This window comes from Amblyomma mixtum, chromosome 5 (assembly GCF_055824585.1).
Source record: "Amblyomma mixtum isolate Tamu chromosome 5, ASM5582458v1, whole genome shotgun sequence".
NCBI classification, from domain to species: Eukaryota; Metazoa; Arthropoda; class Arachnida; order Ixodida; family Ixodidae; genus Amblyomma; species Amblyomma mixtum.
This window is the reverse complement of record NC_143016.1, coordinates 101,323,131-101,337,788: the sequence shown is the minus strand read 5'-3', so window position 1 is coordinate 101,337,788 and position 14,658 is coordinate 101,323,131. Positions and strand designations below refer to the sequence as shown.

The following is a 14,658-nucleotide window of genomic DNA, read 5'->3' as shown; positions in this document are numbered from 1 at the left end:
TAGAGCAGCCAGAGGACATATCGTCGTCCTGCTTCCTCTTTCTCCCCCCCCCCTCCCCCTCACTTGATTCTTGCATGAACCGATGTTGTTTACGTACCTACCTAGAACTAAATCGGGAAAGAATTCCTCTGTGATAATTCAAAATGTAATGCCCTACTCTTTAAAGCTAGATCAGGGTATCTTAGGTAGCGAAGCTACAAAAAAAAATTAACCAAGAAGATGGCACATGTGCAGTTTGTGCTAAATCTATAGAAACGACTGAAGATCTTATGCTTGAATGTGGCGATATAAATCCTAATTTCGATGCAGGCACAGTCACCCTCTCTGAGGCCCCAGGGTTCAGAGATAGCAATGGTCATGTGAAAAATTCAGGGGGCACTTTGGCTCTCTAAAGTGCTGCCAGGCGAAAGCGTTTCCTGGCCACTGTTTGTTTTTATTTACTTTTTGATTGTCATTTTTTGTTTTTTTGCTCCTTTTCTTAATTTTATTGTTTTTTATTTTTATTTTCACATCTTATTTTATTTTGTTTTTATTTTTCTTTATTTTCTTATTTTTATTTTTATTTTCCTTTTCTTGACTTTACTCCTTTTATTTTATTTATGAAGCCCATGCATTCACTAGATGCGCCTTTATTCATGCTGGAACCTTGAGCCTTTTAAGCAGTGACGCCGAAAGGCGGACGAATCTGCCGACGCGTCTGTCGACACGGCTGCCGACGCGTCTGTCGACACTCCTGCCGACGCGTCTGTCGACACTCCTGCCGACGCGTCTGTCGACACTCCTGCCGACGCTTCTGTCGACACTCCTGCCGACGCGTCTGTCGACACGGCTGCTGACGCGTCTGTCGACACTCCTGCCGACGTGTCTGTCGACACGGCTGCCGACGCGTCTGCTAACGACAGTATGAGGCATTAAAGGCTTTCGCCTTAATAAGTCTCCAGTAGAAGTTAGGAAGAAGTTATTGGATCGCCTTAATAAGTCTGCAGTAGAAGTTAGGAAGAAGTTATTGGAAGATCGGTGGCTCAAAAGCAGGGCAGTAAAACAAGGCTGCAAGTTCCTGATTAGAAATTGTATTACAGAAAAGGCGAATTTATAGATAACACTGTCAAGTTAGACGGGATGCAAGAACAGATATAAAAAACAAGAAAGCCAAGGATGGTGGCAACTATTACCGCCCCGTTTCAAAGAGGACTCAGCTATCTGCCATCCACGATCGAAGCTGGATCAGGTTGTCTTAGAACGTGAAGCTACAAAAAGAAGTTTAGCCAAGATGACGCACGTACTGTGTGTGGTAAATCTGTGGAAGCAATTGAACATCTGATAATAGAATGTAGAAGTATCTGGGTGTTGACCCAGGCTGTCACTCTCCCTGAGGCTCTAGGATTTAGAGTTAACAAAGGTAAATATGGCAAAGCTAAAGCAGAGATAAAGCTAAAGTATCGATGATAGGTAAACTACAGATAACAAAAGGTAAAGCAGTGATAACAGGCAAACTAGAGATAACAAAGGTAAAGAGGTAGAAGTTAGCAAAAAGCGTGTAGAAAATTGATGGCACGAAAGCAAAACGATGACATAAGAATAAAAGTTAAAGATTAAAAATTGCATTTAAACAGAAGTATAGAAATTATAGAAAATACTGTTAAGTTGACGGAATGCTTAAAGAAATATAAGGAAAAACCGTGGAGCATGGTGGCAACTGACCGCTACATTTCAAAAGGGGCTCATCTAAATTCCATCCATCCATCCCAAAAGATTACCCCAAGCTACGGAACGTAGTGAGCGAGCTGCCGCTGAAACGATTTTAATGCAATTGCGGACAATTTGAGCAAGAGGCATTGTCACTTGGCTCTCTTACGCGTGTTCACTGGTGCCATAGTGCTGTGAGTAAAACTAGTAATCCAAAATACATCCGCCATTCGGTGTTTTTACTATTGCTAGATGTTTGGATTATTCAATAAGGCTATGTAGCTAATCATATTCTGTGACCACAGTTCGGGCGCTTGCCTGTGTCCATCTTGCTATCCACAAAACTTACTTTCCTATGGCCTGCTGCACGAAAGAATTGCAGCAAGCGTAGACGCACGGACGGCTTAACAGATGCATCGCTCGTGAAATTATTTACGCACTAGGAGCCCCTCCAAAGGCCCAATACGCTCCTCGGCGCGTTACAATAAGCAGCTATTAGCAATGTACTCAAGCTTTTACCGACTAATAAGTCTGGAAAATGAAACATGGTCAGTTTGTGTGAGAAACCAGTATTGAAGGCACAAAATTAGGTGAATTTTGCGCTTACCCTAGAGAAAACCACGAGAACGGGGAAAGATACTCCTAGGTTTTGATACGTTAGCCCATAGAGAACCCAGATTAACTACCTCCCTAATACACTAGGCCAGAGCGGAAGTTTGCTTGTCGAATAGGACAGTTGTGCTCCTTTAAGTATGACTGACTTCTTTTAGGAGGCTTTCCTCCTGGAAGTATAGGTAACGTGCTATGAGTTAAAGTAATTTTCTCTGAATTTCGTTGTTTCCCACTTGTGATTACTTTTACTATTGTGTATGCGCCTAACACAACCGTTCTTCTCTGCAGGTCTCCCGAATAAAGACGGCACCAGAGCTCGGTCGCACACGAAAAGGTGAGATAATGTTTTGCTTGTTTTTCCAATTATGGAATGTGAGCTGAATCGAACCACAGCGGCTGATGTCTGCTCAAGAGTGCGTTACCGACAAAACACTTTCCTTGGCCGGGTCTTCCATAACATGGTTGACATCAAATGAAGACATGAGGCCAGACACACGTGTGTTTAAAGGCGTGAGTGAGCCGTTGGTTAGGTGCCGGTTTGTAGTAGGCGTTCAAGAACAGCCATTGCATGAGGAGATTCAGATGGACCCCAAGCTCGCGTTGAAGACCGCTGTAGCGAGAGCCTGAACAAGTAAAATGGGGAGGAAGTAAAAAGCTAAATTGAAAGAGAGGGAAAAAGAAACTAAGTACGCGGCCGCTGTAGAACAAAATGCGCCGCGAATGCTATTCCTTCGTATCGTAGGCAGCCCGCTTCTGGGAAAAGACTTGCACTTCTTGTGAACGCTCACAACACCGGTGAATAATTGGCATTTCGCCAAAGAAAAAATTCTCCAACTGTCAAAAGTTGAGTTATTTCGAAAGGTTAATGTCACCTGCGCAATGTCACCTGCGGCAGTTAATGTCACCTACGCAATTCCTGATAGTGCAAATTGACGGCCATGAATTGCGAATGAAAGCTGACGCCGGAGCCGAAGCCTTTGATGAAACTTTGCGGGGCATGCTGAACTCTCTTGGAAAAGCACAAAATCTCAAAGGACAAGTGATGCGAGGATTTGTACTCACGGAAATCGCTTAGAAGGACAATCACTCACAGCAGAGTGTCGGTGTCATTGACAGTGTGCGCACGCCTCTTCTAGAGCTCCCTGCAATCGAGGCGTTGAGATTAGTTCACCTTCTAGACTAGCGAGAGGGTGCTGAAGAAGTCGCGAACCAGTCTCCGAAGTAATTCCGAGCAGGGAAGCACACCGTGAGCTCGGGGCCAATTACAGTTCAATAAAACTTGCGTTGGGCCTAGTTGGTACATGATGTTGTGAAGGTGTAGGTTCCCAGGAAGAAGTAAACAGTTGTTAGTGCGCTTGTGTGTGTCTCTATCTTTCTTCGTGGTTTGTCGCGTGGTTGCGCAACCTACACCTTCACAACATCAATTACAGTTCGCTACGCGGCGACAACACCGCATAGAAATCTCATACCGATCACAGTCGCTCTAAAGGAGGAAAACGACTTTTTTGAGCGGGAGGCTATGTATAAAAAGTTCAGGATTCGACAAGTTCGTGCGTACCAATCGGGCCAGTGCTAAACCCATTCATTGCAGTGAAGACGTGTGGACCCCACACACCTAAGCATGTTCGTAGTCAGAGAGCGCAAGCAACTACCATCGGTAGAACAGACCATGGTAAGCTTCCAGGAAGCCTTCGTGACCTGAAATATGGAGGCGAGTTCGAAATTTTACCAGATACAGGATAGCCAATCATGCCAGGCCCGTAAAACCTTCATAAAGTCCTACTGAAAATTCCGCCATCAGAGGCTGCCATATACTATCACCTCGGCACAGGAGAGTTTTAGAGAAATTCATGCTAACGTTAGAAGGATTAGACAGCATTCTCAACTATAAGGACGGCAATACGGTGTTCTCCAGAGCAGCGCAATGTCTTGAGACACTACAAAACTGCTCGAGGTGCTGCAACAGAATAGTGTTACAAAAAACAGGGGCAAATGCTTCATTTCGTCCCCACAGGTGGACTTTCTTGGAATGAATTTCAGCGCCATGGGTGTGGCACGTGGTCTTGGAGAGGTACGCTTCATCACCGAATATCTCCATCGAGAGATCAGACGTTCAGTTTCTTCTTGGAATGATGAATCATCTTGCTATATTTCTCCCATAAGCGGCTTCGATAACTACACCTCTGCGATGCCTCCTTTCCGGAGACAACGACGCCTTCTGGGCAACACAACCGTAAGAAGCGTTGTGCAAGATCAACAACGTCCTCGGCTCGAACACTTGCTCCTTACCGTACGACCCAAGTTACGTGGTGATCGTCACAGCAACTGCTTTGTTGCATGGCCTTGGTGATGCAATGCTGTAAGTTCAACCGTCTGCGGAAAGACGATCGATTGCATATACAGTACGACCTAGACATAACGAAGTTGAAGGGGCAGGCGATTACTCCGTTGTAGGCGTAACTTCGTTGTAGCCATGCTGAACGAACTTCCAAGGGGAATTTTCATTCCTTCGTTATGTCCATTATTTCGCTATAAACCTTTTCCTTCTAATGAGCTTGGATTGTACCTGCAGATACTTTTAATAGACGTAACAAGAGTAAACTCAAATAGGCAAGGTGTTAGCGCTAACATGGGCAGCCGAATGTTTCGATCAGTTTTCGAGGTATGAAATTTCTGTTCGATGCAGATGCTAAGGTTGAAATTCCGCTGCTAGATCTGGATCTCTTGGACGCCATGCCGCCAAAAATCCACAGGTTTAAAATGGGTCTCATCTAGTACTGCTTCACGCAAACGCATGTACTACGGAAAAGCATATTTATAGCAGAAAATCTTTAAAGGGTAAGACAGAAAGGTCCTAGCCACACATTGGACCCCCTCTCGCATGTAGACGATGCGGTTTTAGTATGAAAAATTGGATAAAAGAGCGCAACGGAAGACGAGGCAAGAGAAGGACAAACACCTTCTCTTGTCTCGTCTTCCGCTGCGCTGTTTTATCCAATTCTTCAAGCATGTACCAACCAGCCCGTATCTGCCCTCTTCCGGTTTTAGTAGACGGTATCTTTTAAGGATCGCCTACTGCGGAAGGTATATTTGAGGTAATACACGACGAACCAAAAATGTTCCAGCTGAAAGGCTCCTAGCAAGAGTGGCCGGGAAAATAAAGGTTACCCGAAGTTCTCAAGCAATTTTGGGGATTCCGTGGCAAAATCAGCTTGATACGAGTTGCTGCTGAAGGGCGCTAGGATTGCTCCTCGAAGATGTCTACAAAATTAAATAATCGAACGAGTCTGAGAAGGACCCAAAGAGATCGCTCGCTGTAGAACAAACTCGAAGGGATCAGTCTTATGGTCGGGTCCAGGGAGGTTAGAACTAAAGAGGCAGCCGATTGTTTGCACAACTCAACGTGTACAGTTAGCGGAAGCAATTATTGCTTCGGAAATTACAGCAATACCATGGCAAAAATCAGTGTTGACTTCTACAACGTTGAATGCGCATTTTACCTAGTTGGTGTATATTATCATTACAAATATCTGGAGCTGACTTTAGCGAACGAAGACACGCATTTGATGACAATCTTCTAATACGTTCACTTGTCACCTTCACTAGCATCTTCACTAGGCAGTGCGTCTTAAAAGGACACGAGGAGAAAATGAAGTTTTCTTTCTTCGATAGTATACAAGCTTGTAAACACCAAAATACGGCTCTCTCTGAAAACAAAGCTATTGTAAGGTAGAAAAGAGTAAGAACTAAAATACAGGTACCGCCTACATAGGCCAATCTCTCAAGTAAGAGCACAAAGATGAAATAGGCGAAGAATTTCCCGGATTTCGGAGGCTGACAAACGTGCGTGAAGGCTACGCGTTTGGATATTGAAGTGTGTAAACATTGCTTAAAACAGGTAGTGCACTTTTATCACACGAGGAAGACGTAAAAAAAGGCAACATGTATGTTGGAAGCCAAAAAAAACCTATACTTGGCGGCGCAACAGACGGCCAGCAGAGTTTCGGTACGCTTCTGGCCCACTGGGTTTCGTTTTTTGCGCATCTTCGTTTACAACTGCGGAGCAGCAGAGGACCTCCAACAAGCTCCCTTCTAAGTACTCCTTATTTGAAGTTAATGCAGCGGCATGTACCTGCAACAAGGAAAACACATGTGAATAGCTGATACTGCACGCGCCTCTACGTTAGCAAACGCAAAGCTTTGCGGGTTCTCTTCGTCAACGTACCAAGACGATGGACTTCGTAACCAGCGATGCGAGGATTTTATTATACATTTTAAATAAGTCCGCACGTACCAGTCTCTACTCAACGGTGCTGACGGTGGCTCGGCGGTGACAGCGACAATGCCCGTAGCTGCGCTTGGCTTGCTGCCGAAGCTGCTGACTTCTCGGCGCTCGGGCTATCCTGCTAGACAGGCCCATCGCCTTAGCCCTCAAAAGCAACACACGCTGTGTGGGGTTGAGGTGGCTGAAGTGCACGACGCAGTTCTTTGCGAGAACTTCGTTGTCTGATTCGGCAATGGGATCCATCGTAAGGCCGGTGCAAACGTAAATGAAGCGACGACGGCTGATAGAGGCCCTCAGTGTCCGATCGGCAGTAGCCGTCATATCGTCAAGTAATGTAGAAGAACTTCTTGCTGGGCGAGTTGGTGCATAGCTTTCTTGTGAGCTGTGGTTGTGAGCCGATGCTCAAATACATCAAGATTCTGGGCAAGAGCAAAAGCAAAATAGCCCGCGAACTTTTAGAAGCTTTCCACATCAGAGAAAAAGGCGGAAATTGTATTAGCGATACCTCGGTGATCTTATATGATAGGGAAAGAAATTTTATCCGTAGCTTTCGCTGACCTATGAAGGCTTGACTTGCAATCCCCTTCCCCCCATTACTTTTTTTCCCTCTCCCTATTCTGCTTTGCACGTGTGTATGCTGCATATATATTCTGTTGCGAAAGACGTCATATCGACTGCTGCTAGGCTGCACCGCTCGCTGGATCAATCAAGCAGTCCGTGTTTACGTGTTTACGTTACTTTTCAGCTATTTGTTCATCAGAGAGTGCCAAGTTGAATCGTAGCAGCGAGAAAAAGTTTTTCAACTTCGAATCAAAATCTTTTGGCAATAAATGTACCTTTCAGTGCCGGCCAAGCAGCATCAAAGTCAGGAAACGCCGAGCTATTCGATTTTGCTAACAAAAAGAAAATTGATTAAGTTGTCTTCTATGTACCTTTAAGTTCGGTGGTATAGGAAAACGGGCTGCATTTCGTTTTGATCACTTTAAAGAAATTTTTGAATTAAGGTTTGAAGTAAGTCTGTCTAGTCCCGCTACGCGCAAGCCAGCGGTGAGGCTGAACGCGCGATAAGGATGCCAAAGGTTCATACAAAGAAAGCTCGAGACGCTAAAATTGTTTTGCTGAGCTGTTGGAGGTCGACCGGTCCTATGGGCTCCAGAAGAGCAGGGCGGCCTACGAGCTAACAGTTGCCCTGTAGAGTAGCTTGCATCCAGCCTGCTAACAGGAACTGCCAGAATAAATATTTTGCAGTCTCTGTACAGCAAAGCAGGAGTGGCTGAAGGACAAAGCCGTGTCAGAAATTCGTCTTTCGGTGGGCCCAGACATCACGTTGCTGCTGGGTCTGGACAAACCATGGAGTCGTCTCCAAGAGAACAATAAACTGAAAGCGTTAAATAGCTTACTTGAAGCGCTGTTCCTTCACACGTAAAATTTCATGTCAAACCTCATTTCTACTAACCTTTCTACTAACCTTCTACTAAGGTTTTCTTTCATTAAAAAGCGAAGCTTTAACCCCACGCAAATCGTTTTTAATTTTTCTCAGGCTGTCTGATGGCGTTTAGGTTGCGTTGCGAGATGTTTTTCAGCCAGGACCACCGTAAATTGAGCTTTGAGACAAGCCCAGACTCGAAACCAGAAATTGCTGCACTGTATACAGTTGACGGACTCAAAATACACTGCGCCCTTATGTTAGTGGTGGTCTTTGCTCTATCCCGCCGAGTAAATAGCCCCAAGTTGCTGCACGTGTTGCTGGACGCCTCCCTGATGAATTGGTGTTTCCTTTCGAAGCGTACTCGAGACTCGTATACAACGAGGAGGATGCAGCTTCTCTGTTTGGCTGCGCTCACGCCTCGCACGTCTCGCATCCCTTGATCGAGGACAATGTCGCCTGGGCTGGCAGGGAAGGCATTTTCTGCCTGCTACATAGGAATACCCGGTGATTTCTCGTGGACCGGACGGGACCATCTATATCTCCGCATGGCGCAGAATCAATGCCTTCGTGACGATGTGGTCGTTTATATGGTTCTGTCAGTATTCCGAGAAGAGCTCGATGCTCATCGCTCTGGGGACGAAGGAATGCGGTTGCCTGTAACTTTTCGGGGGCACTCCTTTCGTCTTCTCTGGGTCCGACCGAGAAAAAGACAAGGAAAAGTAGTAGCGGGGACGTGATCATGACGAGCATAAGCGGACCGCGAGGAAACAGCATGAAATGGGGATGAGTTTGGCCCTAACAACCGCCTCTGTAAAACAGAACAAAGCTAAGAGCACTGCCACTCTCGATGGCGTCGCCAGGACAAGCAATAGTGGGGAGTTTGGCGCTGAGGAACGAATAAAAACTAAGCATGAACACGGCGGAAAGCCTGAGATTCCTTGAAATAGGTCAGTGCCACGTTGGTGATTTCTTCTGGCATTACTGCTGACCACTTTACTCTATCCGGTGTGGTGTGAAGGCTGTTATGTACATCAGTTCGGCGCACACGGAGCTGAGACGAAGTCAAGTATGAATTTCGATTTCAAAATGACGAATTACTGTAGGAAGATATAAGTACGAGACTTGTTCCGTTCACAGGAGGATGTCGCGTTAAGAAGAGCTCGTGATGTCAAGGGGTTATCCAGCGTTACGCAGCTAGCAAAATATTGAGAAAAACAAGATTATCGCCCTCGCAAATCATGAAACCAGCGGGCTCACAATAACTTGTACCGCAATTCTGACGGCGCAATTTTCCGGAAAATATGGGCCTGCCCGCGTATACTGCAGTACTATCTCGGAGCATTAAACTTCATTCCGAGCACGCTATGCCGAAGAAAAATGTTCTGGCTTCTTAACATTCGCACAAAACAAGATTAGCAATAGTAGCAGCGCTTATTTTTATCGCCGTGAAAGGACCAAGAGCGGTCAACCGCTCTCTAGATAGCGAAGATTTTACTAAAACCCGAAACGCTGCTGTAAGCAGTGACAGTCAGAACAAATACTAGAGATATCAGACAGGCGTCTGTTCCTTGACGGCTTCTCGTAAGCGCATGTTATAATAGCCATCAGCTTTTTTTAAAGCATGCATGTAACGCTTCTAGCTTTCATTATCGGATGTTTCAGTTCAATCTCGTGCTAAAGACGTGGTGAAGTTAAATTTTTGAAGTGAAATATTTTTGGCCTGCCCCTCTTCAACTGACTTATTTTTTCCTTTTCCCTCCGTATTGTGTGTCGGTGTTCCTGTTCATGGTTTTACACCGGCCTATTGATTGCTCACTATGTCGTACATTTAAAATAAGTAGCTAAATTTTTTTCGAATGTAAATCGACGAGTAAATCTTTCTTACCTGCTTTACCTTCGTCTGGCACTCACCATTTGACACTCGCAACATCTGAGGCGACAGAGAAAATGTTCATTAGGTATATGGGAGCTGTGTTCCCCCTTAAATGAAGGAACTTGAAATAGTTAATTGGATCATTACCCAGCTTTCTTTACTTCCCCAAGTGGCATGTCCCTTTCTTCATTCGGTACACTGAGTACTGAAGAGAAGACACTGCAACTCAGGACACAGCCGAAGCTGGCGTGTGTAAAAATTTCATTTGTCATTACGCGCCACCGCATCGGCGGCAGTCACAAAAAGTCGATGATGATTCGCGACGTCTTTAACCTGAATAAAAAAGGAACTAATGAGCCTCCAAGCCTACCTGTGAGAGTGTTTCGCCAGTGCTTGTTTAAGCTTAGTTTAAATAAAAAAAGAGCCCAACAAGACAGGGACACAAGAGAGAGACAAACTTCTACGCTGAGTTCAACTGGTAATTCCGAAGAATAGCAGTACATAATTGGATATAATGGGAAGATAAAATAAGAAACCAGTTGGCTCCTGCGTTTGAGTTTTTTTTTATGAACGCGCTTTTGTTGCGTTGTCATTTTCATTTGAACTAAGAAATCCATCACCAACTATCTCAATTATTCACTCTTGACAGTGCGTCAACGTTGCATTTTGTCTAAAAAGATTAAAAAAAACTAATTCCGGCTGCTAGTCCGTAGAAGATTAAAGTTGGGTGGTCGGGCTCTCGGTACGAGACGAGCTTGAAGCCCTGCCATAAATCATCGACCATTGCCACTAACAACTAGCGCACTGCGTCGTAATTAGTATTCGTGCCATGGATGGCGCCACATGCTGTTAATAGACAGGCGCTGTGGAACGAGTACAAGTCTGCCACCTGGTGATCTGCGGATATATCGACTGTTATAGTGAAATCTTACATTAGATAAAAGATTGCCTTCATAAAGGGTTTTCACTCAAAAATGCTTTCGTCCTGAAATGTTGGCTACGGCACGCATAGATGGAAGATTGGCCGATCGGCTAGTCACGTTGTTAAGGCTGCTGTAATGCGCTTTGGGTGTGATGTAGGAGCCAAGAATAAATAAAACAAAGAAAAGTACGCAAGCACAATGCTTCGCATTACGCAGCGAAAGCAGAGAAGGACTCTGACCGCACTGCCCAGCTGAAAGAGGCGGAGCGTATTAGAGCGCGCCGCATAAAGCAAGGAAAGGTCCTGATCGAGACTCATTCAGAGTACCGCTGCCGCAATGTACAACCGCTTCCAGAAAATATCACACTGGTATTGCGAGGCATTCCGTGCCTACACCTAGGTATAAACTGCATTTTTTCGTCCTTTTATGCTGCTCCTTCGTTCTTGGCACGACGGCGTAGACGTCACCCTGCGGCACTGACTCTGTTCGGGACAGCCACGTCTTTCGAGTAGAGCCATCACTTGTCGCTAGGAGCATGAAAGCCCCGGAGCACAAATATGTAATACGTGTCCCACCGGCAACAGCTGCGTAGCTAGAAGCCTTAGAAGACGCCTGGAGGAACGCGAGGAAAGTTGGCGCAGCAGCTTTAATGTCGAAGTTCTCACCCTTGAAGCGGCCTGAACGCTTTTAGCTCCCCACGCGCGGAAAGAACCTAAAAGTAGAGCCTCTAATCCTTAGTGCAGTCTCTCACACAGCATCCATTTTTTTTTCTTGATAATGTGAACAAAAGCTGCGCATTCTGAAGCTGCGTAGGTTTAGACTTTGTTCGAATAAAAAAGTTTCTAGTACTTCTTATTAAACATTTATTTGTGTCTTTAATCTGTAAGGTTTCTTTTTTTAAGCTGGGAGGTGTTGATAAGAAAGAATGTGTAGACATTATTTTTCTGCAAGCTTGGATAAGCGCTTTCTTACATGAGCGCGATCTCGCAGCATTTGCCAACGCATTACCCTACGCATGTACAGCCTGCGGCGGAGCTTGTAGGTGTCAATCTTCAAAATTCAGTGCCTCCTCCAACGGGAATTTCTGAGCCGACAGCGACGCTAAGTTGCAGATAGATATGGATTTTGGGATATTGCTTATTTTACTGTTGTCACGCTTGCCACACAAATACAAATTGCCAAATGCTTGGGAACAAAAAATGTTCCATGCTATTTTCTTTATTTATTTCCCCCAGATAAGCTTTAATGCAGGATTTATTTCGTGAAGTATGAGAGAGTCGATTTACGACGGCGCCTGACCTGCTTTAAACGCAGGTCACGTTTTAATGCAAAAGCATTCCACGGCTCAACGGCAACAAACACGGCTGCGTTCAACAGCAGGAGTGGTCCGAACACCCCCCAGCTTCGTAACCATTGTCTCACATGACGTCATCAGTAGACGATAAGATATACATAGTGACATCTACAAGGAAAACAATATAAAGCGTCCTCCGAAGGTGCGCGGAATTCAACCTAGCACATTCTCATTACGAGGCGAACACGAAACCCATGAACACAAAAACCTGTTGCTTCTTAGTTTACAAAGGTGAACCTAGTGTAAGGATTTACTTGTTGGTTGGTTGGTTTGGTTTGGTTTATGGGGTTTAACGTCCCAAAGCGACTAAGGCTATGAGAGACGCTGTAGTGGAGGGCTCCGGAAATTTCGACCGCCTGGGGTTCTTTAACGTGCACTGACATCGCACAGTACACGGGCCTCTAGAATTTCTCCTCCAAAGAAATTCAACCGCCGCGGCCGGGATCGAACCCACGTCTTTCGGGTCAGCAGCCGAGCACCATAACCACTGAGCCACCACGGCGGCGGATTTACTTGTGATTGTGTGCTAAGTAGGAAGTCCATCGTTAGAAAGGCAGAAACTTTTGATGAACCTGGCTGTAGGGCTCACGATGAGCCAATGCTTTTGCATTCAAAGCACTTAAGTAGTATTAACTGCCCTCCGCAATTTTTGTCGCACGTGGCTAGCACTAGTTATTATGGCCTAAAGAGCTTAAAGCGAATGCCACAGCGAGTTGAAATAATTGTAGGCAGCTCTTATTCAAAGCTTCGCTCAGTAGGCGAAACAAAACGGCAACAGAAGAAACGCATATTTAGCGTCTTCGCCAAAAGTAACCGTGCAGCCACGACGGCAGCGAGAGCGGGCTCTCAGCCAAGCCGCGAGTGTGAACTGGATGTCGTAAGCCCGGGCTCTTTTGCTTTTTCCTTGGATATTAAGAATTAAGCAGGTAGTATGTGCGGCGAACTCTTTCGCGCCTTTGGAGTGCTGTCATACTGATCAAGGCCGCACCAGCTTACACTAGCAGCCGGAGAGCAGAGGCCAGCGCCGAAGTTATCAACCCCATATCTCGACTCCAAGCCCGTTCCAACCGCCGGCGCGGCTCCTCGGTTACTTTTGGCAAAGACAGTGCATGGTATGTTGTAGTACACCATATGCTTCTTCCGCAGCCGTAAAACTTCCGGCTCTTCGTCGATTACAAGGCTGTGCAGGAATGCACTGTCGGAATATTTCTCTCAAACCTTTCGTCGAGCTTTTTTTTTCTTTTTCCATCAAAAATTTGGTGAATTTCTTTTTTCTGCGCTTTCTGCGTTTGCTTTGAGATATACTGTCTTAGTCGGTGCTCCGTTATAAAAATTCCGCTGCCATATAGAAGGCTGCGCACGAACTCTACTGCGTACAATTGTCATAATATGTACTGTTCTCACGGTTATACTTTCGTATTTGCCCGCAAAGGACGAAGGAATTTCGTTATCGTCGTTCCTTACGAGCGCAGTAATATATCAACAACAATGAGAACTAGAGCCGGCAATTTGTTTTCCATTTTTCCACAGCTGGGAGAATAGATGAAAAGGCGAAAGCAAATACAGCGAAATCATCTGAAGCAAAAAAGGACATAATTTGATTTTCGATACTTCTTTCTTCGTATTTGTTTTGTTTTTCGAACTCCTTTATTTTTGCGCTTATGCGAGAATTCGTCGCTTACTTAAAATCAGCAACTACTCCGCAAGCACTTATAAAAAAAAACGATAAATTAAAGGCTGCAGAAACGTAGAGCTGCATTTACCGTGAGCTGTGCTATCGCTTTGACAGACAAAACATGGTAGAGCGTGGTAAGCAGCAAGCCGTCTTGTGTCTATTCCTTGTGTTTGCCGACGCACTCCACTGCACTACCGCAGCAAGTGCTCGACAAATGCGCAGTCGACGTGCGTTTTCACAGAGAACATCGTGCTCAGAGTGTGCACCTCTCTTAATTAGTTCGTAGCCCCTGGGTGGGACGAGACGCCTGCTATTCGTAGACCTCGACAAGCATTCATCCAACCGTTACTCTCTTCGTGAGAGCACAGCGAAAATTACGTCGCACAACTGGGTAGGTGCCTCTGTTGCATAAGTGACGTATGCTTTATTACATTGTTTACCTGGTTGTGCCGCGCGTGTTTTGTGCTTTAGAGATGCGGTTGTATAAACAGGAGTTAGTGCTTTAAGTGAGACCGAGAAGTGGCTCGGTGCCTGTCGGGTTCAGCTGCCGAGGACAAGTAGGGAAATCGGATCCCAAACGCGCTGGCTATGTTTCAAGATAGTCCGATTCTAGAAACGCCCGTGGTAAAATTCCCTCTTGGCGCAATTCAGGTATGTGTTCTCAGTGGAGCAGTTACCGTGCCTTTCTTTTAAGGCGGAAGCCTTACATGGCCCATTAGCAATAAAACCCCGGATTGTTGTCGGCGTCCACTTAAAGTGGTCCAGAAAACTCCGAACAACGTCGTCAGCGAAGTAAATTCTTCCGAAGATGCGGGGAATTG

At 45.5% G+C, this 14,658-nt stretch overlaps 1 long non-coding RNA gene across 1 annotated transcript in view; it reads left to right on the top strand.

Moving 5' to 3' along the window:
- The window catches only part of LOC149343212 (uncharacterized), a 154,895-nt gene that overhangs the window by 113,784 nt on the left and 26,453 nt on the right, over positions 1-14,658 (top strand). The window contains exon 2 of the long non-coding RNA XR_016282699.1: positions 2,587-2,632. This is a non-coding gene — a long non-coding RNA (uncharacterized LOC149343212). The remainder of the gene's footprint in view (positions 1-2,586; positions 2,633-14,658) is intronic.